Here is a 25,957-nt window from a genome sequence, read left to right as displayed (position 1 = left end):
CATCACGTAGATTAGCTGTTCTTGCTCTCGAACTTTATATGAATCAGGGTCGCACAGCATGTGCTCTCTCTGGTCTGGCTTCTTTTACTCAACATATCTGCGAGATTCACGCCCATTGTTGCCTATAGAGATAGTTCATTCCTTCTCATGGCTCTGTAGTTCCATCACAGTGAATACACCCTAATCTACTCTTGTTGGGCACTGGAGCCGTTTCCACCAAAATGAGTGTATTAGTTACCTATTGCTGCCGAACAAATTATTCTAAAACTTAGCAGCTCAAAACAATAAGCACATGAACACAAAGACAGGAGTACCCATTGTGGTCCAGTGGCTACTATCCATGAGGATGTGTGTTCAATCCCTGGCCTTGCTCAGTGGGTTAGGGATCCAGTGTTGCTATGAACTATGATGCGGCTCAGATCCTGTGTTGCTGTGGCTGTGGTGTAGGCTGACAGTTGTAGCTCTGATTTGACCCCTAGCCTGGGAACTTCCATGTGCCACAAGTACGACCCTAAAAACAAACAAACAAAAATCAATAATCACTTATTATCTCACAGTTTCCATGGGTCAGAAATTTACAAGCAGGTTAGCTAAGGAGTTTGGGCTCAGGGTCTTTCACTGTTTGTAGCCTAGTTTGCATCATCTGAAGGCTTGACTGGGACCAAGAGATCCGCTTCCAAGGCAGCCCCTTCACATGGCTGTTGGCAGGAGGCTCCAGTTCCTCGCCAGATGCCAGGGCTCCGTCTCCACAGGACTGCTTGAGTGTTCTCACAGCATGGCAGCTTTGCTTCCAGAGAGTCACGCAGAAGAGAGGGAGGAGGAAGCTGCAATAGCTCGTATGTCCTAATCTTAAATGTCACATACTCCGGCCATACTCTAGTCACCAGAGGGGAGACCCCACGCCCACACCAAGGGGAGGAGAATTAAACCGCCTCTTGCAGGATGGAACAGCAAAGAACTTAGGAGCGTACCTTAAAACCACCACAGCAAGCAACAATTTTTTTGTATCAATTTCGATCTTTCTGGTCCTGGGGAATGAAGCTAATAGTCCAACTCCCTGTTCCCTACTTACCGCCCTCTGCTCAGTCAGGACAAGCAGGTCCAGGTTCTGGGCCCAGCTTGGGCAAGAGCCTCTCTGAGCCCCAAGTTCCTCTTCTGAAAAATCGGGATAACAATAGTGCCCACTTTGGGGCTGTTCTGAGGATTGAATTCCATCCAGAGAAGGCCCTTATCCCTGAATTCCATTCCCTGGTGGCACTTACTGTATAATTCTTGGTGTGAAATTGAGCCAAAGCCTTTCGAAGTTTCAGCATAAGGCAGGCAGACCTTACAGGAAGCCCATCATCTTCCCTTCCTGGCAGCAGGGGTGACCCTGAGATGCTCACTGACTCCACCCATCAGCGTGCATCCTGTCCACCAGCCTGCTGGGGAGCTGAGACTCCAGATCTGTGGGGCCTGAGCTGCCCTTGGGACACAGTCACCCCCCAGAGGTCATCATGCCTGTCCATCCTCTCACCACCCGGCCAGACGCTGTGTAGACGCCGTCAATCCAGGCAAAAGCAGAGCAGGTGCACTGAACAACTCAGTTACCCTTTTATGTTGTGAGAACTGCTGCGAGGGCAATGAGAGCTTCAACCTGGGCACCTGGTCTTGCCCACACGGGGAGGTGGGGGCTCCTGGAGCTTGGCTTGGAGGGGCGAAGTCCAGGGAGGGGGCAGGGAACCTGGCCCGAGAAGAGGCCTCGCAGCTGGAAGTCAGACACCAGAGCCATTACTGTGCCACCTGGGCCTGGAGGGGTGACAGTGCCCAGACTCCACGGCTGTCAGGTCAGGAGCTCAGGCTCTACCCAGAGAGCAGCTGAGGCTGCTGATGAGTTTTAAGCCAAGAAATAACATGATCCGCTTTGTGGTTTTAAATCTGCGAAGAACACATTCTTCAGCGAGTTCCTGGTTGTCCTCAGAATCCTGGCCATTCCTGCCCCGCCAAGGATCCATCTGCTCCAGAGGAACCTGTTTCTTGACAATTTCCTGACTGCATGACTTGAGCCAGATTGCTTACCCACTTCTGCGCCTTCATTTTTCCAGTGGATACGCTCCACCCTCCAGGATTTCAGGATGAAACTGACAAGGGCAGGATGCCGAGCACCTAACTTGGTCCCTGGCATAGAGGTGCACGTTCTTGGCAGTGCTCTCACCCTAGCTTGTTTTCCCTGCCCCACCCTCAGAGGTTCCTGGGGCATCTGAACGGGAGACTCTTCCCCACAATTCCAGGGCCTTGGCAAGGAGGCTTTGGAGCCTTTTCCCCACCCCCACCCTCTTTGCTCCTCCCGAGTCACCCATCTCTTCACCTACCCCTAGGGGATAGAGTGTGAGAGGGTAGAAGGTGGGTTTCAGCCAGTTTGACTCCAAGCACATCTGCCAGGCAGTGGAGGAAGGTCATGATCATAAATAGAATCTTCACTGGCCCACTTATATTGTTACCATGTTTTAGGGCCCCTGGTTGGTGCTGGGGATATTATTTAACCTCATCTCGTATTTTTTTCTTCTTAGGGCTGCACCTGCAGCATATGGAAGTTCCAAGGCTAGGGGGTCAAATGGGAGCTGCAGCTGCCGGCCTACGTCACAGCCACAGCAAAGCCAGATCCGAGCATCTGCGACTTACACCAACAGCTCATGGCAAAGCCAGATCCTTAACCTACTGAGGGGGGCCAGGGATTGAACCCACATCCTCATGGAGACAAGTTGAGTTTGTTATTGCTGAGCCACAATGGGAACTCCCTCACCCCCTCTTTCCGGTGAAGAAACCAAGGCTCAGGGAGGCAAATCATTTTCTCAAGGTCACACAGCAGGACTCGAGCCCAGGTTCATCTGCTTTCAAAGTGTCTATCTAACACACACACACACACACACACACAACACAACACACACGCGTGTGCATTGGAGCAGCCCATTCATGCCTACCACTGTCCCTTCAATAGGCTACTATGTAATCAAACACTTACTGTGTGCCTGAGCTCAGAGGAGCCTCCCTGCAGCCCTGTAAGGAAGCCACTGCATCACTGCCATTTTGCTGATGGAGACAACGAGACCCTGAGAGGTGGAGCCCCACGGTCAAGGTCACCCCAAAGAGCTGGTGTTTGAATCCTGGGCCCCCTGACTCTGCTGGGTAGATCTGCCATGGCTGTGGTTCCCTCAGCCATGCCACACGGCCGGGAGCCTTCACACACCTCCACGGTCACGCCACCAGGAGCTGAGAGACCACCAGTGGGCCCACCATGATCTTCCCTCAGTGACTTGGGTGGGACCCCAAGGCCCCGGACCCGCCTGACCCCACCTTACCCTATGTGGCCTCTGGGGCTCTCTCTGCCCACGAGCCACCCCCGCCCCCCCGCCACCCTCAGGTTCCCGGGCCCCCGGCTCTTCTTCTTTTCTTCTTTCACTCCGAGCCAAGCAGGTTAAAAACACGCCAAAAATGAGCCCCCTCTCGCTTTAGTGCACTCACATAATGTGTGGCAAAGAAGGCTGCATTAATCGCTCGGGACCCACATTTTTCAGTGACATTAATCTCTAGCCGGAAAAGCCTCTCTGGACGGTTCTTTTCAGTCTGAAGGCACTTAACGTTGGCCAGGGGAGCAGAAGGGGCCCGCCTGGAATTCCTCTCTCACTCCCAAACACCACACCCACCAACCCAGCCCGGCCAGGCTCCCTGGTTATGGCGGGGTGGGGGACATGCCTGCAGGGGACATGGGGGGACGAGGAAGGGCGGGGTGATGAGTGAGCCCTGGGTGTGCCGTGGTGTGTATGCAGGAAGGTGAGAAAGGCTGCATTTCAGCCGTCGCTCCTTCTGTGAGCAGAACATCTGGGTTCACACCCCGGGGCCGGCTGCTCAGAGAAGGGTATCAGTGTATACGCACTCCCCAGGACCCGCACACTGCTGAGCAGGACACGGTGGGGGGGGGGGTTGTATGTTTGTGATTGAAAGTGTGCCCCTGTGTGTGCACGAGTGTTATCAAGGGGGAGCAGAGGTGTACACGTACCCGTGAGAGAGTGCGTGCAAGGGAGAAACAGCAACCACACCCACGAGGAGAGCCGTGAGGGCCACACCTCAGGGCTCCAGGTGACTTCTAAGCACACTCATTGGGCACAAGACACATGCAGGGGTGTGTCTGCTCGAGCAGCCCCATGATCGTGAGCAGGTGAGGCGAGGTCTGAGTCTGAGCGTGGGGAAGGCAGTGGTTAGGTTGGGAGTTGTGTCCCTCACAGATGCAGACTGAGCACTAACTACGAGCGGCCACTGTGTCAGGCAGTAGGGGACAGGGATAATAAGGGCATAGTGTCCTTGAGCCCGTTGGACACCACGCAGCTCCCAGGAGCCGCTGGCCCAACTCCTCCTGATCCCACATTCAGCAACTTTAGGCTGGGAGCTTGGGATTGACTGGGGTGGGAGTATTTACACCACAGAAGATGGCAAATGTCAAATCAGGCCATTCTGTTTCCAGAGAGCCTATTGATAAACATTTACCCACATGCGACTGAAGAAGACCCCCAATCTACCCAGATCCCCTGCATGCTGATGTTCTCTGGTGTGTGTCTCTGTGTGTGTGTGTCTCTGTGTGTGCCTATGCGCCCCAAAGTAGTTCCAAAATTGTGTGGGGCAGGCACGTGAAATTAGCAAACAGATGCAGGGAAGAGGGAGAAAGAGGCAGATTGAGGAAGCTTGATGGACACTGGTTTTGCAACACTCCAGAGAATAAATCCCTTTTTATCCCAAGGGCTATTTGTGAAAATCTCCAAAATAAAAATAACTGCCCAGGAAAAACACTTAAACTCATAAATACGAAAACTGCCATGATCCTCTGTCAACACTGAACAGTCAAACCAAACAGGGTCGCTAGGCTATAAATGGTGGTGCTGGGTCCTCAGCCCTGGTGGTCACATTCAGAGCTGTTCTGGCTAAAAGCGAGTACGAAGACAGAAAAGGCACAGGAGTTCCCACCCTGGGGCGGTGGGTTAAGAATCCACCTGCAGTGGCTCTGGTGGCTGCAGAGACACGAGTTCAATCCCCAGCCTGGCACAGTGGGTTAAAGGGTCTGGCGTAGCTGCAGTTGCATCGTAGGTCAACAGCTATAGCTTGGATTCAATCCCTGGCCCAGGAACTTCCTATGCTGCTGTGGGTGTGGCCATAAAATTTTTAAAAATAATAATTTTTATTTATTTATTTGCTTTTTAGGGCCGCACTTGCGGCATATAGAAGTTCCTAGGTGAGGGGTCAAATCGGAGCTGCAGCTGCCGACTTACATTAGAGCCACAGCAATGCAGAATCTGAGCTGCATCTGTGGCCTACACCACAGCTCACGGCAACGCCAGATCCTTAACCCACTGAGTGAGGCCAGGGATCGAACCTGCATTCTCATGGATACTAGTCAGATTGGATACTCCCTTCCCCTGAGCCATGAAGGGAACTCCAAAAAAAATTTTTTTTTAAGACAGAAAAGGCACAGCCAGAGAGGTGGGAGGAAAATGGGAGTGTTTGGGGTCCCCAAGCCAAGAGGAGAAGGAGTTTTGAAAGATCCCTTTCGGAGTTCCCATTGTGGCACAGCAGAAACGAATCTGACTAGGAACCATGAGGTTGCGGGTTCGATCCCTGGCCTCACTCAGGGGGTTAGGGATCTGGCATTGCTGTGAGCTGTGATGTAGGTTGCAGATGTGGCTCGGATCCTGCGTGGCTGTGGCTGTGGCAGAGGCTGACAGCTGTAGCTCCTATTCAACCCCTAGCCTGGGAACCTCCATATGCCATGGGTGCGGCCCTAAAAAGACAAAAAAAAAAAAAAAAAAAGAAAAGATCCCTTCCTCCCCATCCTGCACATGAGAAGGTAGAGGCTCTGCGAGGTCAATGTCAGTGTCACCTGGTTCGTCCAGGTTCAAACCCAAGAGAAGCCAATGCCGGGACCCCCAGGAGAAGACCGGAGCACAAAGGAGGACCCCCCAGACCCTCCTCTTTAGCTTCTCAAGGCCCCAAAGCACAGGCTCGAGTCCTCTGGCCTCCTCCAACCTTGGTCATTGGCCCAGCTGACCGGTCACACTGATCACGACGCACAGCCAGGTAGGACCCAGCCGCAGGAAGTGTCTTCAGGAACACCAGTCCCAGCCAGCTCCCAGGGAGCTGCAGCCACGTGGCACTGGGGAGAGGCCACAGAGACCCTCGTCCCCTGAGAGTCCCCTCCCTTCGGCTGTCATTGATCCCCTTGGCGGGATGACATCAAGGGATGTTTTTAATAAGAGGGCAGGAGGCCTTGGGAGCTGACCGGGCTGAGGCAGTGCCGGGCAATTAACCACCCCGTGGAGGAGTGGCAGCCACGGGTAACCGGATCCCTGGGGAGCGTTAGCCTCACCTCACCTTTCATCTCTGTCTGTGGCCACTCTGCCTGGCTCTCTGTGCATCTTCGTGACTCCAGGCCCCAGGGAGCCAGGCAGGCATGTATCTGTGCATGGACCCTCCTGAGTGTGGCTGAGCACGTGGGTGCAGGTGGCTTGATGCACAGGTGTAGGCATGCACAGGTATGTGGCCATGGTCCTCCGTGCACATGCGTGTGAGACAGACCAGAGCACTGGCCTCAGAATCAGACAGACCTGGGTTCACATTCAGGCCCCTTCTCTTTCTAACTGGGTCACCTCAGGCAAGTTCTTTAACTTCCATGAGTCTGTTTCTCATCGGTAAACTGAGGATAATAATAGTGGGAGTAGCTACTCCACAGGCTCATGGAAACAAGTGATACTACTCATAGAGAAATGCCTGGAACTAATACATGTTTAATGAACACGTGTCCTCATTCCTATTACACAAGAATGAGTGGGTGTATGCATCGGAGTGGTAGACAGAATTTTAAGAATGATCCCTAATAACCTTTGTATAACCCACCTCTTTTGTGTGTGGGTAGAGCCTGAGAACATGAGGCGATATCACGCCCGTGATTATGTTCCATCATATGGCAAAGGGAGATTATCCAAGTGGCCGAATCGAATCACTGGAGCCTCTTTTTTTTTTTTTTTTTTTTTTTTTTTTAATGGCCATACCCATGGCACATGGGAGTGCCTAGCCAGGGACTGAATCCAAGCCACAGCTGTAGCCGCGGTAACGCCAGATCCTTTCACCTACTGTGCTGGGCTGGGGATCGAACCCATGCCTCCACAGCAACCTCCAGAGCCACTGCGGTCAGATTTTCAACCCACTGCGACACGAGCCTTTTAAAACCAGGTTTCTCCAGCCGCCAGGCAGAAGTCAGGGCAATTTGAAGCATAAGAGGAATGCGAACTTCCTTGCTAAGTTAAAGGAGGCCACACCTGAGTGGCCTCTAGGAGCCGAGGGTGACCCCCGACAATAGCCAGGAAGAAAATTGGCATCTTAGTCCTATAGGTGCAAGGAATTCAGCCAACAACCTGAACAAGCATGAAAATAGATTCTCTCAAGAGCCTCTAGGCAGAAGCTAAGCTCAGCTGACACCGTGATTTCAGCCTTATGAGACTCGAGCAGAGAAGCCAGTCAAGTCCAGCCAGACTTCTGACTGTTCAGGTCAAGGCTTCACTAGTAGAATTTTACCAGCTTTGGCAGCATCCTAGGCAACTCCCCGGGGCCCTGGTAATTTACAGTGACACACACGTGTCTGCTTTGGGCTCTGGTGAACACCAGATCTAGTCTCCAATCCAAACTGTCATGGACAGAAGGGGGACAAAAAAGGCAGGCGGGTTAGAGCAGACTGAGAGGTATCCTGGATGAGTCTGGCTGAGATGTGCTGGAGAGACTCCGGCAAGTCACTTACCCTTTGTGAGCCTCAGTTTGTTCATCAGAACAATGGGATACCGGTACCCAGCACCATCGGCTCCAGCACCACCTTCATTCATCACAAGGATAGCTTGAGTGAACAATGGATGGTGCAAAGGCTCCAGCACCACCTTCATTCATCACAAGGATAGCTTGAGTGAACAATGGATGGTGCAAAGGCATCTTGGTGCACTGGAAAAGCTGTCTAGCTGCAGGAGAGGCAGTGGCCTGCCTTTGAAGAAAACATGCGGTCTCAGACCTGCTGGCCAACCTCAACCAACACCAGGGCACCCATAGGAGAAGCCTGGGCCTTCCCTGGCCAGCTGCCCCTCCCCAGCCCTCTTATCCACTCAGTTCTATGGCTATCAAGTCCACCTCCAAAATCTTTTCAATCACCTCCTCCCCACTGCCCCTGCCTTCGGTCCAGTGCCTAAGTCTTGCCTTGATGACCACACAGCCTCCTCCTGGCTTCCTTGCCTCCAGTATCCGGCCCTGTAACTCAACCCCCACTCCCCTGTTCACAGCCCACTCAGGGCTCCTACTGGTCTTGGAGTAAAGTCTGCACTTTGCTTTAAAAATTAAGAATCGCTTTCACTTTTGCCAAAACAATAATAGCCAAAAATCTTTAAATTTTTATGTCTCTGATACTAGTAAATTCGGACAGTTTGGCAAAGGTTTATTCCCATACTCTCTTCTTATCCAGCTAATTCCTACTCATCTTTGAATTTCTTAATTTTTCCAGTTTTTGAAAGGTACTACATGCACATGGTTCAAAATTCAAAACGTCTAAAAAGGCAGACATTGGAAGGTCAGTTCAGCTCTAGCTGCTGTCTCCAGCCATCCAGTTCATTACTCCAAAGCGAGCCTCTCCTACTACCTGTCACTGTTTGTACCCAGGTTTATTCCAGGCATACACTAGTAAATACATATACACATTCTTTTTCACACAGGGAATAGTATATCTTTTTTTTTTTTTTCAGCTAACAATGTATCTCGGCAATTGTTTGTCTTGGAACATTAGGAGTTGCCTCCTTTCCTGTTTATGGCTGTATAATATTCCACAGCAGTAGAATATCTATAACCCTTCTCCTCTTAATAGACTCAAGCTGTTTGCCATCTCTTGCTACTATTGGGTCAAAGGCAAAGAGTTTGCAAGCTGCTTTCCATAAAGGTTGTCACAATTTGCATTTCTACCAGCATTTTGTGTTCCTTCTTCCCTATGCACTCACTAACCCAATGACTTACCTAATTTCATAATTTTTTTTCTTATTAGCACCATACCTGCAGCATATGGAAGCTCCCTGAGTAGGAGTCAAATTGGAGCTGCAGCTGCCAGCCTATACCACAGCCATAGCTATGCCAGATCCATGCCATATCTGCAACTTACACCATGGCTTGCAGCAATGCCAGATCCTTAACCCACTGAGTGAGGCCAGGGATTGAACCCTCATCCTCATGGATACTAGTTGGGTTCTTAACCTGCTGAGCAACAAGGGGAACTCACTAATTTCATAATTTTTATCTGATGGGTGAAAAGTGACATCACACTGTAGTTTTAATATGTGCTCTTCTTATTTTGAGTAGGGTTGATCATATTTTCATAATCATTGTTTTCCTTCTCTGTGAGTGGTCTGCTCATATGCTTCATCTGTTTTTCTATTGAGTTGACAGCCCTTTAGTATTGATTTGCAGGAGCTCTTTATATATGAGGAAAATTGACCCTAGACCAATTTAAGCAAATTAAATTACTTAAATAGTCCTTTAAATGTTTGATAGAATTCCTTTGTGAAATAATTTGGGCCTAGTCATTTTTTAGGAGTAACTATTTTTTCTAAAGTTATTAATCTGTTTAGATTTTAGTACCCAGATTACTTCTAGGTAAATTTTCATGCTACATTTTCTTTTAAAATCATCCATTTCATCTAACTTCTCAAATATATTTACATATTATTTTTATTTCCTCTGAAACTGGGGTTATGTCCCCATAACAATTTTTTCTATGAATGTTTGATTTCCCTTTTTTTCTTTTTTTTAATTGAATGTTTGATTTCCCTTTTTTTGGGGATGAGATTACCTAATTTACCTAATTTAACCTAATCTTACCTAATTTAACTCGGATTTTTAAAAATAATTTTTATTGGGAGTTTCCTGGTAGTCTGGCGGGTTAAGGATCCAGAGTTGTCACTGCTGTGGCTTGGGTCACTGCTATGACCTGGGTTTGATCCATGGCCCAGGAACTTCCAGATGTCATGGGCACAGCCAAAAAAAAAAAAAAACTTTATAAGTTCTAGTATTTTTCTGATTTCTAATTCATTAATATCCACTTTTATCTTTATAAATTTTTCTTGTGACATCTTTAGGTTTATGTTATTACCATGCTTCTAACTTCTGGAGTGCTTAATTTATAAATACTTAATATTTATTATTTATTAATGAAAGTATTTAGAGAACTTTACAAACTTTCCTCTGAGCTCCACCTTAGCAGTACTTTGTAGTTCTTAGATGGATTGCTGTTTCTCAGTTCTCTGGATTTCTGTGATCTGTTCTGATTTTCTTTTTGATTCCAGAGATGTTTAAGAAAGAGAGTAGTAAAATTTATCTTTTGTTATTTTCTTGTTGTGTTGAATTGGGAACAGTAACTGTTACTAGAAGTAATGATACAATTCGTTTATTTCTTCCTCCCTTTTTCCCCTCCATGGTCCAGAGTTATTATTCTATATATCTTAATATTTACCTTCAGATCTACAATATGATTATGTCTGTTACTTCATTTTTCATATTTAAATTATATCTTTTGGAGTTCCTATTGCGGATCAACAGTAATGAACCCAACTAGTATCCATGAGGACACCAGTTCAATCCCTGGCCTCACTCAGTGGGTTAAGAATCCGGCGTTGCCGTGAGCTGTGGTATAGGTGGCAGATGCCACTTGGATCTGGTGTTGCTGTTGCTGTGGCTGTGGCATAGGCCCGCAGCTGCAGCTCCGATTTGACCCCTAGCTTGGGAATTTCCTTATGCTGCAGCTGCAGCCCTAAACAGACAAAAATAAATAAATAAATTATATCTTTTGAGGAGTTCCTGCAGTGGCACAATGAGTTAAGGACTTGACTACAGTGGTTCGGGTTGTGGCAGAGGGTTGATCCCCAGCCTGGCGCAGTGGTTAAGAATCTGGCAGCTGTGGCTCGGACACGATTCCTGTCCTGGGACCTTCCATATGCTTTGGGTTCAGCCAAAACACAAATAAATAAATTATATCGTTTGTCCTCTGGCTATAAAAGATGAGGAAATCTGTATGTTTACATCACTTTCTTTCCCCCTTTCTCCTCCACTATTTGTCAGTTATATAGTTTCTGCACGATTTCATTCCTTTCTTCATGTTTCATTCTGTTCCCTAATCATGACCCCCATCCTAGCTTTAGTCTTAAAGACAAATGGATTCAATTCTCCATCAGTCTTAGTCCTTTTGCCATAGTTTCTCCTTTCCAAGTTCACCTTCAAGAAGGGACTTCTATTCCCCGAGTTTTTATATATTTAAAGACTGGGGTTGATTTCTACAGAGCCCAGCTTGGGAAAGACTGGGACCATCGAACTACCTTGTCATACAGATGAGGAAGCTGAGGCTGAAATAGGAGCAATGGGCCTGTGCCAGGGACTGAGCCAGGACAAGGACCCTCATGGCCTGCCCCCTGGGCAGGGTCTTCCCCTGCAACGTGCCCACGCCCTCTGTCTTCCTGCTTTCTTGGAGGGAGCGGAAGGAGCGTCAGGGCTCCTGCTGTGTTGGGGAGACCCTTTCCTGCTGATCCCCTGGACTCTCACCTGGGATTTGTTGGGAAGTAACTAGCAGGCCAATTCCCTCCCCTCCCCTGAGGATTAGCAGCCGTGGCTGGGAGGCACCGCGTGGCACATCCTCCCCAGAGAGGGGGAAACTGTGAGCTCATCCTTGCCGCTGCCCGCCGGCAGAACGGGTGGGGCGAGGGGCTCCACCTGTTCCCGATAATCTCCCTAATCCAACCCCATAATTATTCTTTATTAACGGAGGCCGCTGCCTTCGTTACACGCTAAAAGGAGGGCGTCAGGAGTGAAGACATGGAGATCAAAAGCTGGTCACATTTTCCAAAGGGGTTTACTCGCCGTGACCAAAATAACCTCCCCAGGGGCAGGCTGAGTTCCTGTCTCATCCCATCCTGGTGCCCGGCATGGGAGCTCTCAGATCCCACTTCCCCAGCCCAGCCCAGCGGTCCCTGCCATACTCCCGTAGCCCACTGCCACCGATCTTCATTCATTCAAGCATCTCCTAAGAGCGCAGTTTACACCAGACTTTGTACTAGGCTGTGCAGATACACAAGTAAATAACACGTGGCCCTGCCCTCCGGTCTGAGCATCTGAAAAGGAAGGATCAAGGTAAATCAACTAGAATAGAAAAAATAAAACCTAGAAAATTAAAAACCAAAAAATAAAAAGGAAGGAGCAAGTGCCCCCGTGATCAGACCACTCAGTGCCACACTGGGGGCGGGCAGGTGACTGGGGATAGGGGGGCGGTCTAAGGAGACCCTCGGGAATGGGGCCAGGGGAGAAACCTTCCTGGAGAGAGGGATATTAGAACCCTGTCTTAAAGTTCAGCTAGAAGTTCCCCACTGGACAAGGTACGAAAAGGACTTTCTGTAGAAGGAATGACAATGACATGCTGGGACAAAGTGGAACAGCAATTCAGTGTGGCTGGAGCAAAGACTTGAGATGGGGGGAGGTAAATTGGGGCTAGAGGGGTGGGCAGGTTGAGCCACACAGGACCTGTGGGTACTAGGGAGTCACTGAAGGTTTTAGGCAGGGAGATGACATGGTCAAACTATGCTTTTGGAAGATCCTTCTGGCTGCGGTGTAGAGATTGGCTTGAGGGAAGCTGCTGGGATGTGGGAATAGCTGGGGACACTTTTAAGGGCCCAGATGAGACATGGGGAGTTTGGAACCGGAGCAGTAACAGCAGGGATAGAGAGGAGAGGCAGGACAGGAGCATCAGGCAACAGTGACACAGTCCCCTTGACTCTAGTGGCCATATCGTCCATCGAGGCACACGGCAGACAAAACATTAGAATGGTCCCCAGGCCATCTGTGACCCTGACCATGTCACCATCACCCTACGTTCAGCCTGGTGCTACATCTATAGGTAACTTCCCATTGGCAACCCTCACAACCTGGGGAGATGAGACATAGGGGTGTAAAATCCCACTGCAGTCCCCCCAGCTACACTACCCTTTCCCCTCTCCCCATACACCTCACCCCCCCCCGCCCCGCTCCCGCATGAGCCCTGTTCTCCCATGTTCTTTCTCCCTGCCCCACTTCCTGCCCATGCAGGTCTGACAGAAAAACCCGGCTCGCTGGCCCCAGGGAGGCCACAACGGTCTCGTGTCTGCCTCCTCCGTCTCCCCGGCTCCCTGGTCTCTGGGTCCGTCCACCCCATCTGCCTCTACCAGCCCTGGGATGTCCTCTGCACTCCCTCCCTCTCGGTGTGAGTCTCAGGTCAGCCGGGAGTCCCTCTCTCTCTTCTCTCAAGGTGTGCCCCCCTCTGTCTCTCCTGTCTCAACTGTACCTGATCCCTTCCCAAGAACTCCCGTGACTCCTTTGTCTGAACCAACGCTGGGCACCCCGTCTGTGCCAGGCCCCAGACTAGGCGCTGAGCGTCCCAGAGATGGAGCTGAGCCGTGCCCTGGCCCTCTCATCCCTCCCTGCTGCTCAACCTCCACAGACCAGGCAGGAAGCATCAGCCAGCAGCGGTGTGCAAGGGAGGTCGGGGGTCGGAGTGCAAATGCCAGGTGCTGAGAGGCGCCGATCAAGTCCGAGCCCCAGCACTTCCTTCCAACCTCCAGCAAAGGGGCTGGCACTGGGGACCAGGGTCGGGGAGGAGAATAACTCACCCCCTGCGCTCCAGGTGCTCCTGGCCTAGTCAAGGGATGAGCAGATAGACTCAGCCACAGGAAGCCTGTGCTACAGCGGGGCTGGACTACGGCTTCCCACAGGCCCTGAATCGCCGTCTAGCAGGAAAATTCCAGGGGCCCAGAGTGACACACGAGGTGCTCTGAAATCAGGAAGGCTGGGCATGATCCACCCAGCTGACCTTGACAAGTCCCTCCACTTCTCTGGTCCTCAGCCTCAGCGTCCATATAACGGCTGTATCCCGACTCCCCTGAGGACAATCGATGTGAAATATACAATATAAGAGCCAATGTACACAAACGCGGCTTAGCAAAGAGTCCAGCGTGCAGCATGCGTTCAATAAATCGGACTTTGTTATAGCTTTTTATTGTTATTCCATTTTGGCTGTGGAGTAGCAGCATGAGACCCATTTCTGGGCCCCATCTTGCAATCACCTGGCTGCATAACCCTGAGCGCGTCCCTCCTTCGCCCTGGCACTGTTTCCAAAACTATGACAAGGGGAGTTCAGAACACTCCTTCCTGCCCCGATCCCTCAGATGTGAATAAGACCCTCATCATCTCCTCTCTTCTTCCTCCTCCCTCTATTCCCCTCGGCCCCTTCATCCAGCCTCCTTGGCCTCCATGCTCCTCCTCAAACTTCCCAGCTGTGCTCTGGGCTCAAAGCTATGCCTTGGTTCTTCCCTGTGCCCAGAATCTACTCCTGCCCGCCCCTCACATCCACAAGGCTCCCACTCTCCCTCCACTCAGGCCTCAGCGCAAGTGTCACATCCTCAGAGGGGCCTTTCCTGACACCCTCATCTTGAGTTTTCTCCTTGGCCTGCTTTGTCTCTGTAGCACTTATCACAACCTGGTCTGCTGTGTATGATTTTTTTTTTTTTTTCTCTTTAGGGTGCCACCCGCAGCATATGGAGGGTCCCAGGATAGGGGTCACATTGGAGCTACAGCTGCCAGCCTATACCACAGCCACAGCAACGCCAGGCCTGAGCCACACCTGTGACCTACACCACAGCTCACAGCAATGCCAGATCCTTAACCCACTGAGAGAGGCCAGGGATCAAACCTGCATCCTCATGGATGTGAGTCGGGTTCGTAACCTGTGGAGACACAATGAGAACTCCTGATTGTTGATCTGTGGACCTTCTATCCCAACTCCCAGGAATGCCAGCTCCACAGGACAGGAGGTGTCTGCACCCCAGACCCTACAGTGCCCAGCTGCAGTGGGATCTCACTTGCGAATGAAGACTAGGACCCACCTGCAGGTCTGGAGAAGCAGTGTTGGTGGTTGGGAGAGAGAGGCCTCCAGAGCCCCCCGGTGCCAGTTCCTGGCAGCCACGGTCCCCCAGGACTGGCCTGCTCAGCCCCCTGGACCCCAGCCTGGAAAAGCACAAAGCTCCCCTCCATCCCTGCTGGGCACATGCCCCCTGCCCTCGGGGTCACAGACCTGAGACGGCCACCCCTGGCCCCAAAGCCTTCAGATGTTTCCAGGTCAAGGCAGAGGAGGAGGGGGTGGTGGCCTCTTGGCTCCGTCCTTTGTCCCAGGCCCCAGCAGAATTTAATTCCGAGGTTCAAAGAGCCCTCGCCCCTTCCCAGATGAAAGGCCGCCCAGCCGGAGAGATGAGCTGGTTAATAAAGGAAGGGAGGGCAGCGCTGGCCAGGCAGGCCCACCACGGTCTCTGCCCACACCCTCTGCCCGTGAATGCGCTCAGCCCTCTGCCGCCGTTCCAGCCCGCTGCCCCACAAGAAAAGCCCATTAATTTAACACTAATAGGATTTTCAATTTGTCACAATCCTGAGATCCCGGGGAGGTGGTGAGGGGGAGGGTGGGATTCATAACAAATCTGTGTCAGAGGAAATCTTTGCGGAGAGAGGGGCCTCTACCACTCGAGGGCCTTTGGGGAGCCACAGCCCCTCCCGGCCTCGGGTTCCTCAGCAGGAAGAACAGTAGTAAAACCTACTTCCAAAGGAGGTGTCTGGACTAAAGGAGATCATGAGGAACTAACATCCCCAAGGGCCGCCTGGCCAGGAGCTGGCGCTTTGGAACCACTGCCCCTCCTGCCTCAGCCCCTCTCCCAAATCCACCCCCAGGTAGTGCTGGCTGCACCGACTGGAGATCCACTCCCCACCCCCACCCCCCCAGCCACTGTGTCTCCAGGTCCAATGACAGTTTCAGCCAAACTCCCCTTGGCGGAGCAGCGGGGGGCTCAGGGGAGGCTTGTCTAGGAGCCCGTGGCCTTTTCATCCTCAGTGGGATCAGCATCCTGAATTCCTCGTTGTTCAAGGAGAGCCGAGGATTTGGAGCTTCCAAACACAGAGGCCCAATAGGAAGGCCCCAGCCCGTGCCAACCAGCTGCGTCTCGGTTACAGCTAAGAACATAGCACGCCAGCTGCCCAAGCCCTGTTCTCCAGGCGAATTCCTCTCGGATCAGGAGATGCCAGACAGCGGGGACCGCGTCTGTGCCGCCCCCTGGCCACAGGCTCAGCTCAGCGCTTCTGCCCAGGTCTGGTAGCGGGGGGCACCCTGGCGCGGGGAGGAGTCTGGGGGCTGGGAGGCTGGGGAGATGTGTGTGTTGCTGCAGTTGACGAGTGAGACAGACACAGTGCAATCCTGGCTCCAGGATGCCCAAAGCCAGCAGACAAGTGCACCTGGCCAGGGCCCCTGCCTGGCTCAGGGCCACACACCCTGGGTTTGCTGCTGCTGCTGCTGCTGCCACCGCCACCTGGGAGATAGAGGTGGGAAAGGAGGACTTGAGAGCTGACCGCTCCCCACCACCCCCCGAGTCTGGCTCTGCTTCCTTAGCAAAGCCCTCATTTTCAGACTGGACAGGCCTCGGGCGGGGGTGGGGGCTTCGGCCAGCACTGCCTGTGCTCCCTGTTTGCTTTTGCCTCCATCCAGGCCCAGTCGTAATTTACAAGATGTCAATTCCTCGGCATCATGTGGACCTAAAGCAGACAGCGGTGGGAAGGTGACAGCAGGGAGACCATATCCAGGATGGTCTCCATGACTCTCTATTTCAGTCACCACAGACGTAAGAAGATGCAAAGAGAACCATGTATCTTACGAATAAAGGAAAAGGAGGAAGCGGACCGGTGTTCGCCCTCACTTGGACAGTCTCAGGAAGCTTGCTGGGGATCCCACACGTGGGCACTACAGGGAACCTCCGCCAAACCAGTATGGGGAAGCCCAAAGATGCTGGAATGAAAGTTTGTGGGTTCTCAGGCCCAGGAAAGAATGCTGGGTAGAGGTCAGGGAGAAGATTCTAGAAGGGACTGCTGTCTAAGGGCCATGAAGCAGACAGTAGGAAAGCACTGTGGGTTCCATCCAGGTGGAATTCTAGAAGAGACTGAGAAAGAGAGGCCGCCTGGCTGAGACAGGAGGAGTTGCATCCTGTGCACATGGTAGATGAATGAGCCAGAGGAAGACCTCTCACCCATGGGCCCAGTGGGTCCCACATGCTTTTCAGAATATCTTTGCTTAGGCCTGAGTCACATCTTGGCTTGAGCTGTGGGTGTCGAGCTCTGCTCACAAGCAGGAAGTGGGACCCCAGGGAGTCGGTGGCAGCAAGAGCCTAGGCAGGCGAGGGACCACATCACCACATCCATGAGTCCCTGGAAGGGGAGTGGTCCTGGGGGTAGGGATTAGAGGGCCGGTCCACTCCTCTGCCAGGGCTCCCTGAACTCTCACAATCGAGAACCATCTTCAGGGCTTCAGCCTAGGTGCATTGCTCACTCTCTCTGTGCTTTTAGTTCACTGGGTGAACAATGTGAAGGAGGAGGAGCACTAAGAAGGGGTCTCCTCTGTTCACATTATGGCTCAGCAGGTTAAGGACCTGATGGTAGTCTCCATGACAATGCATGCAGGTTCAATCCCTGGCCTCGCTCAGTGCGTTAAGGATCTGGCATTGGTGTAGGTCTCAGATGCAGCTTGGATCTGGTGTTACCATGGCTGTGGCACAGACTGGCAGCTACAGCTCTGACTCGCCTGCTAGCCTGGGAACTTCCATACCCCACAAGTGCAGCTGTAAAAAGAAAAAAAGAAGGGATCTCTGGCCCTGGAGAGGGTGGATGAGCTCCAGAAAAAAGCTTGGTGAGCCATATTCAGGATAAAGAAAACAGTCTATCCCTGTCCTGAAAGAATAGTGGCCTTGATTTCATTAGAAAGGGTTGTAAGAAGGGGTGGAAGCTCTGTACTGGGAAAGTGAGATCTGTCCTTCATCCATTCATTCATTTATGAAACAGCTATTCACTGAGCTCCCACCTTAAGTCAGACCTCACTCCAGGGGCACAGTGGAGAACCAGAACCAGGCCCTCCCTTCCAGGACCCAGGCAGGGCTCTACCGTGCTGATGGAGGTTCTGTCAGAGGCCGCACAGGGGACTTGGAGGCACAGCCAAAGGGACCAGTCTGGACAGTCAAGGAGCCTTCTGGTAAAAGTGACCTCTAAGCTACAGCTTGAAAGGTGAGGAAGACGCTGCCAGGAGAAGTGAGCGTGGTCAGAGGGGCAGGGGCGGGGGCCTGACATCAGCAAAGGCATGAGGCATCTGCTTCCTTACCCTCCTTACCTTTCTTGACCACCACCACCCTCTGCAAAACAATGAATAAGTAAACAAGTCAATGAACAAAAAGTGGAAAGGATACAGACATACATATTACAGGAAAAGCATCCAAACACCTAAAAAAAGAAATCCTTTCGCACAGTGAGCATTTTCCATAGGTGGAGTCAACCATCTGGTTATCTCAGCACCAAACGCTACGGCCCAGGACTCTGATTTCCAATTTCATCAACGAACTCCGGGAAGGAGACAATTGTCATGCCTCCTCATCCACTGATGTGGCCTTTGCTCCCACATCCAGTTCCCTCCCACTCGAAGGCTGGGCACCATCCCATTCATCTGCCCATTCAACAACACCTCTTGATCATCAACCACATGCCAGGCACATGGAATGATCACTGATGGTAAAAGCCAGACCCGGCAGTACCCACGTGTTATGTCCGCCCACCTTTGTTGGTCTCCATAATCACAGCAGGAACCTAAAATACCTGGGTGGATGTCAGGCTGTGGGAAGCATCCCAGTAAGTCACCAGTCAGGGCAGGACTGGGCCTGTGGAGAACATTCCTCCTCTGCTCTCCCGCCCAAACTCGTGGCCAAAGGCGAGGCACACGCATGGCTGAAATCCCATCAATGGCACCCGGCCAACTGGCTGCCACTTGCTTATTTGGCTTGGAACAGGAAATACATTTTTCTACTATTTATACTGCTGACCTCAGGAATAAACTAATTACTGCTGTGAAGCTGCATTCCCACACTGTCCAGCTCACATCTGTAACCCCTGGTTGGGACGAAAGCAGCAGAGGTGCCAGAAGGCTGGGAGATTTGGGGGGCTCTGGCCCAGGAGACACTCCTGCCTGGCTCCCTAGGTTCTTCAGGGGAGAAGGAATTGAAACCACAAGTCCCCACTACTGGCTCTTCAGCTCCGACCCAGGAGAGGTCTGCCTGCTTCTTCCCTTGGCCTTGAGCTCCTTACTTCCCGAGGTCTTGGTTTCTTGATCTGCATAATGGAGGAGCAGTAATGCAGAGCTCGAGGGACTGCCCTTGGAGTGAATGACACCATGTCTGAGAAAGCTACGTGAAAATGTGATTACCCCAGAAGACCCATCGGCCTGACCAGCCCAACTCCAGGCCAGCTTGGCTCAGGCAGGCCCCACATCTGGGCCAGCACAGAAGCATCCAGATGTGCTGCGGCTTCCACTACAGTCTTTGTGTCCTGATGTCCAGACATCGTGTCTCTGAGACTGCTGTCCACGGCAACCAGACCAAACTCACAAACCAGTTCTGTGGACACAGGCGGGCAAGTCAAGCACCATCGAAGAAGGGCCAGGAAACAGAAGCTGAATGGATGGACGGATGGATGGAAAATGATGCCTAAGTCACAATACTATTTTAACTGATTTTTTTAATTTACTGAAATGAGCAACTGTTTGGCTCAGGGGTCCGCAAACCTATCCGTAAAGGGTTAGGTAATAAATATTTTAGGCTTTAAGGGCCATACAGTTTCTGTCTACTCAACTATAATTATAGTGCAAAACCAGCCACAGAAAATACATTAATGAACAACGAAAGTCGTATTCCAATAAAACTTTACTTACAAAACAGATAGTGGGTCATGTTTGGCCAATGCTTGTGGCTAAACAAGCCATATGGTTACTATGTAACCTCAGCAGAGTCCTTGCTTTCTCATCAGCCCTCCATCTGATGGGTCAGCAGGTCCTATCAATTCTTCCTTCTAAGTAGCAGCTCCTTCCTCCCGCGCTACAGCCATTGCCCTGATCCTGCCCCATCACCCATCGCCTAGTTACTGCAACAGCTCCCACCTTCAGCCTCCTGCCCCTCCAGTCCATCTTCTACTAAGAGATCTAGCTAAGCCACCAATCTAACCATGCCCCTCCCCTCTCCCAACTCCTAGTGCCATGAGCGCAAGTCATTCATGCGCTGGGTCCCACTGTCCAGCCTCATCGCTCACTGCCTTCCACAACTCCCCCTCTCAGCTCTAGCAGGAAGGACTGTCTTTCAGTTCTTCAAATATAGCATGCTTGGTCTTTCCCTATGCAAGGGAAGCTTTTCTTCCTCCACTCCCCCTGGTCACCTCCTATTCGTCCTCCAGATCTCAGGTCAGATGTCACCTCCCCTGAGAAGGCTTCCTGCGGTGCTCCAGCTTCCCCCTAACACAGGAGTGTGTCACACTGTGGCACAGACTACCATGTGTTCACCAAACCCCATTGCCCATCCTTCCTGGGCGCAGAGCTAGACTCCATTTCCCAGCCTCCTTTGAAGTTAGGTGGAAACATGTGACTGGGCTCTGGCCAATGGAAAGAGGGCAGAAGTGACAGAGGCCATCCCAGGTCTGGCTTGACTTCCCACGTGATCCTGTAGGCGCTCTCTCTTTCCCCCTCTTCCAGCTGAATGGAGAGGATGCTGAGGACCCAGACAAGGGTAGAAACACAGGCCCAGGTCCCGAAGTCACTGCTTAGATGAGAGTGAGGCAGACCAGAATTCCATGTTGTATGAAGCCACTCATATTCTAAGGCTGTGTGTTACATCAGTTAGCCTACCCTGACTAAACCAATACTCCAATGGAATTAACTGCTGTCTGCCTTCCCCGACAGACTGTGAGATGCATGAGAGCACCTTGTTGTCTATCTCACACAACAACAAACCCCCAGAACTTGGCACTATGCCTTGCATAGAGTAGGAACTCAATATCTATTTATTGAAAAATAAAGGAATGGATACAACCTTGATGGATGGAGTAGGCTACTCTCATCACCATGGGGACATGGTAGTCACCCAGAGCCCACCCAGATCTGGAAGAGGGAGATTTGGTTTAAAGCTTTGGCCTAGAGGAGAGCAACCCATGCAGATTTCACCTCAGGGAGCTGAGCTCAAACAAAGCCAAGGCCAAGGTCATCCCGCAAAATAGGAGCTGAGGGGCAGAGAGTCCATCAGGGGCTGGGAGTGGCAGTAAGAGGAAGAGTCAGGAGGATGGGATAAAGTGAGCACAGGATCAGGAGTCAGGAGCCCCAGATTCTGGGACTCACTGCATGAACTTGGTAAAGAACTTCCTTTCTCAAGGAGTCTCAGTTTCCCCCTGCTGTGAAAGAAAAAGAAGGGGTTGGACATTCCCCCTCCAAAAAATGTCTCTGGGGTTTCAAAATATAAAACAGATGCAAGTGGAATGGCTCTAATTAAAGCTGGAGAAAGGTGTCAGAGCCAACCCCAGTCTCCTGAGGCGCCTTCTTAGAACCTTGTGCTCCATCCTCTCTCAGCCGGACTAAGACTTCCCAGACTCTCTGCCTAGATTAAGACTTCCCAGACTCTCCGCCTAGACTAAGGCTTCCAGATCATCAAGCCAAACTCCCCAGCCCTTCTTGAACACCTCCAGTGATGGAGAACTCACTACCTCCTTAGCAGCCCGTAAGGCAACCCTAGTGGTTAGACTATTGACAGTTGCCCTCTGTATCCCTGGGCTGTGGATCCTGGGTCTGCAGGTCTCTTCCACCACAGCCTCCTAGGGACCCAACTAGAGACCAGGCCTGGAAAAGCTGGTCTCCGAAAAGAATATAAAAGCTAACAGTTTTCGGCCATGCATTTTTCTTTTCTTTTCCTTTTTAATTTTTTTTTTTTTTTTTTTTTTTTTTTTTTTTAGGGCTGCACCACAGCATATGAAAGTTCCCAGGCTAGGGGTCAAATTGGAGCTGTACCTGCTGGCCTACACCACAGCCACAGCAATGCGGATCCAAGGCACATCACAGAAATGCCAGATCCCTAACCCACTGAGCAAGGCCAGGGAGTGAACCCGCATCCTCATGGATACTAACTGGGTTCATGACCGCTGAGCCACAATGGGAACTCCTGGCCAAGCATTTTTCTAAGCACTTAAATACATAACACATTTTAATCCATATAGTGACTCCATGAAGTAGGTACCATTTTTATTTTACCAATGAAAAAAAATCAAGGCATAAAGAGTTTGTCATTTGTCCAATGTCATACACCTAGTAAGTGGCAAAACTGAGACTCAAATCCAGACCATCTGGTTATCTACTCTCAACTGCTTCTCTGATGTGGAGGACTTGCCACAGGTGCAGCCCTAAAAAGCAAAAAAAAAAGTGGAGTGGACCGTGGTGGTTAAGGTCACATGTATAAAATCACTTGTGTATGTGCCGGGTGCTTTTATTTACCTTTTTATTTTTTATTTTTTGTATCTTTAGGGCCGCACCCACGGCATATGGAGGTTCCCAGGCTAGGGGTCCAATAGGAGCTGTAGCTGCCGGCCTACACCACAGCCACGGCAACATCCCAGCCACAGAGAAAGCTGAGCCACAGAGAGGTTAAGTAAAGTATTCACAGTCACACAGCTTGTATGTGGTGGAGTCAGGATATGAACCCAGGCAATTTGGCTCTGGGATCTGTTGAAAAATCTCAAAGAAATGACAAAAAACATTCCTGCAACTATTATATCAAAGGATCATAGCAAGGTTTCAGGATACAAGGTTAACGTACAAAAGTCAATTGCTCTTCTATTCATTAGCAATTAACGTGTTTGATATGCAATATTACCTTTCAATTACAACATATATTGAGTATCTGCCACACGCTAGCCCTGTACTGGGTGTTACAGATGCACTAGCTCATTCAACCTTCTCAAAACCCTATGTAGGCAGAAAAAGCATTTGACAAAACCCAACACCCATTCATGATTAAAAAAAAAAAAAAAACTCTCAGCAAACTGAGAATAGAGGGAAACTTCCTCAACCCGATAAAGAACTACAAAAAAAAAAAAACCTAGCTAACATCATGCTTAATGGTGAGAAACTAAATGCTGACCCCTAAGACTGGGAACAGAGGAAGGATATTCCTTGTCACAACTGCTATTTAGCATCAAACTGGAAGTCCTGCAATAAGATAAGAAAAGGAAATAGGAGGTTCACCGATTGGGAAAAAAGAAAATAACACTGTCTTTGTTCACAGATGATATGACTGTCTATGTCGAAAATCTCAAAGAGTCGATTTTTTAAAAAGCCTCCTTGGCGTTCCCATAGCAGCTCAGCGGTTAACAAACCCGACTAGTATCCATGAGGACATGGGTTTGATCCCTGACCTCTCTCAGTTGGGTTAAGGATCCCACGTCGCTGTGGCTATGGCATAGGCCAGCAGCTACAGCTCCGATTCAGCCCCTAGCCTGGGAACTTCCATATGCCACAGGTGCGGCCCTTAAAAAGACAAAAAAATAAATAAAATAAATATAAATATACTGGGTGGACACAGCCTCATCAGGTGAAAGCCCTTCCTTGAAGATAAAACAATAACAAGATAAAATAAAAAATTAAAAAAGCCTCTAGAACTATTAGATCAAGGAACTGTGGCGAGGTTTCAGGATTTAAGGTTAATATACAAAAGCCAGCTGCTCTCTTATATACCAGCAGTGAACAGGTGAAATTGGAAATTAAAAACAATACCATTTATTTCTTGGCTAATGTGAATAGTGCTGCAATGAACATATGGGTGCATGTATCCTTTTGAATTACAGTTTTGTCTGGATATATGCCCAGGAGTGGGACTGCTGGATCATATGGTAGTTCTATATTTAGCTTTCTGAGGAACCTCCATGCTATTCTCCATAGTAGCTGCACCAATTTACATTCCCACCAACAGTACAGGAGGGTTCCTTTTCTCCGTACCCTCTCCAGCATTTGTTATTTGGAGATTTTGTAATGATGGCCATTCTGACCATTGTGAGGTGGTACCTCAGTGCAGTTTTGATTTGCATTTCTCTAGGAATTAGTGATGTTGAGCATCTTTTCATATGCCTATTGGCCATCCGTATATCTTCTTTGGAGAAATGTCTATTTAGGCCTTCTGGCCAATATTCAATTGGACTTTTTTGTTGTTGTTGAGTTGTATGTGTTGTTTGTATATCTTGGAGATTAAGCCCTTTGTCATCTGCATCATTTGCAAAGATTTTCCCCCATTCTGTGAATCTCTTTTTTTTATGGTTTCCTTTGCTGTGCAAAATCTTTTGAGTTAATTAGGTCCCATTGGTTTATTTTTGCTTTTAGTATCATTATTCTAGGAGGTGGATCAAATAAGATATTGTTGCAATTTATGTCCAAGGGCATTTAGCCAAGACATGGGAACAACCTAAGTATTCATTGACAGATGAATGGATTAAGAAGATGGGGTACACTGATACAATGGAATACTACTCAGCCATAGAAAAGAAAAAAACAATGCCATTTGCAGCAACATAGATGCCACTACAGATTATCATACTAAGTGAAGTAAGTCAGAGAAAGACAAATACCATAGGATATCACTTGTATGTAAAATCTAAAATATGGCACAAATGAACCTATCTACAAAGCAGAAACAGATTCACAGACATAGAGAACAGGCTTGTGGTTGCCAAGAGGGAGGAGGGGGAGTGGGATGGACTGGGAGTTTGTGGTTAGTAGATGCAAGCTATTACATTTAGAATGGATAAGCAATGAGATCCTACTGTACAGCACAGGGAACTGTATCAAATCTCTTGGGATAGAACACAATGGAAGATAATACATGGAAAAAGCCTTGGAGTTCCCGTCATGGCTCAATGGTTAATGAACCCGACGGGTATCCATGCGGACACAGGTTCAATTCCCTGACCTTAATCAGTTGGGTTAAGGGTCCCACATCGCTGTGGCTGCGGCGTAGGCCACAGGAGACTTTTTTCACATAATATATATATGACTGAGTTGCTTTGCTGTACAGCAGAAATTGGCACATTGTAAATCAACTATACTTTAATTTTTTTAAAAGTACCATTTAAATTATCACCAAAAAATTAAATACTTAGGTATAAATCTAACAAAAAATATATAAGATCTGTATGAGGAAAATTACAAAACTCTGATAAAAAAAAATCAAAGAAGACCCAAATAAATGGCAAAGATAGTCTATGTTCATGAACAGGAACATACTTCTATGTTCATGAAACTGGTATTATTAAGATACCAGTTTTTTCCAACTTCATGTATAGATTCAAGCAACCTCAGTTAAAATTTGAGCAAGTTACTTATGGATACAAACAAACTGATTCTAAAATTTATATGGAAATTCCAAAGATCCAGAATATTCAACACAATACTGAGTAAGAAGAACAAAGTCAAAGATTCGACACCACTTGACTTCAAGACTTTCTATAACGTAATTAAGACAATGTGATGTTGGCAAAATAATAAACAAATAGCAAATGGAACAGGAAAGAGAGTCCCAAAATGGGCCCACATAAAGACAGTTAACTGATCTTTGACAGAGGAGCAAAGGCTAGTCAGTGAAGAAAGATAATCTTTTCCACAAAATGGTGCAGGAACAACTGGATGACCACATGGGAAAAAAGAGAGAGAGAATCTAGACAGTGACCTTACACTTTTCCAAAAAAATGAACTCAGAATGGATCACAGACCTAAAGGTAAAATGCAAAACTAAAGTACTTTCAGAAGATAACATAAGAGAAAATCTAGGTGCCCTTGGATTTGGCAATGCAAGGGCACCAAAAGCAAGATCCCTAAATAAAAAACTTGATAAGTTGGACTTCATTAAAATTAAAAACTTCTGCGATGTGAAAGACATTGTTAAGAGAATGAAAAGACAAGCCAAAGACTGGGGGGAAAATG

The sequence above is a fragment of the Sus scrofa genome, chromosome 6 (assembly GCF_054392235.1).
Source record: "Sus scrofa isolate SSC_HxYL_T2T_F1_AM1 chromosome 6, Sscrofa_HxYL_maternal_Yorkshire_Landrace_v2.0, whole genome shotgun sequence".
NCBI lineage: Eukaryota > Metazoa > Chordata > Mammalia > Artiodactyla > Suidae > Sus > Sus scrofa.
This window is presented reverse-complemented; position numbering follows the sequence as displayed.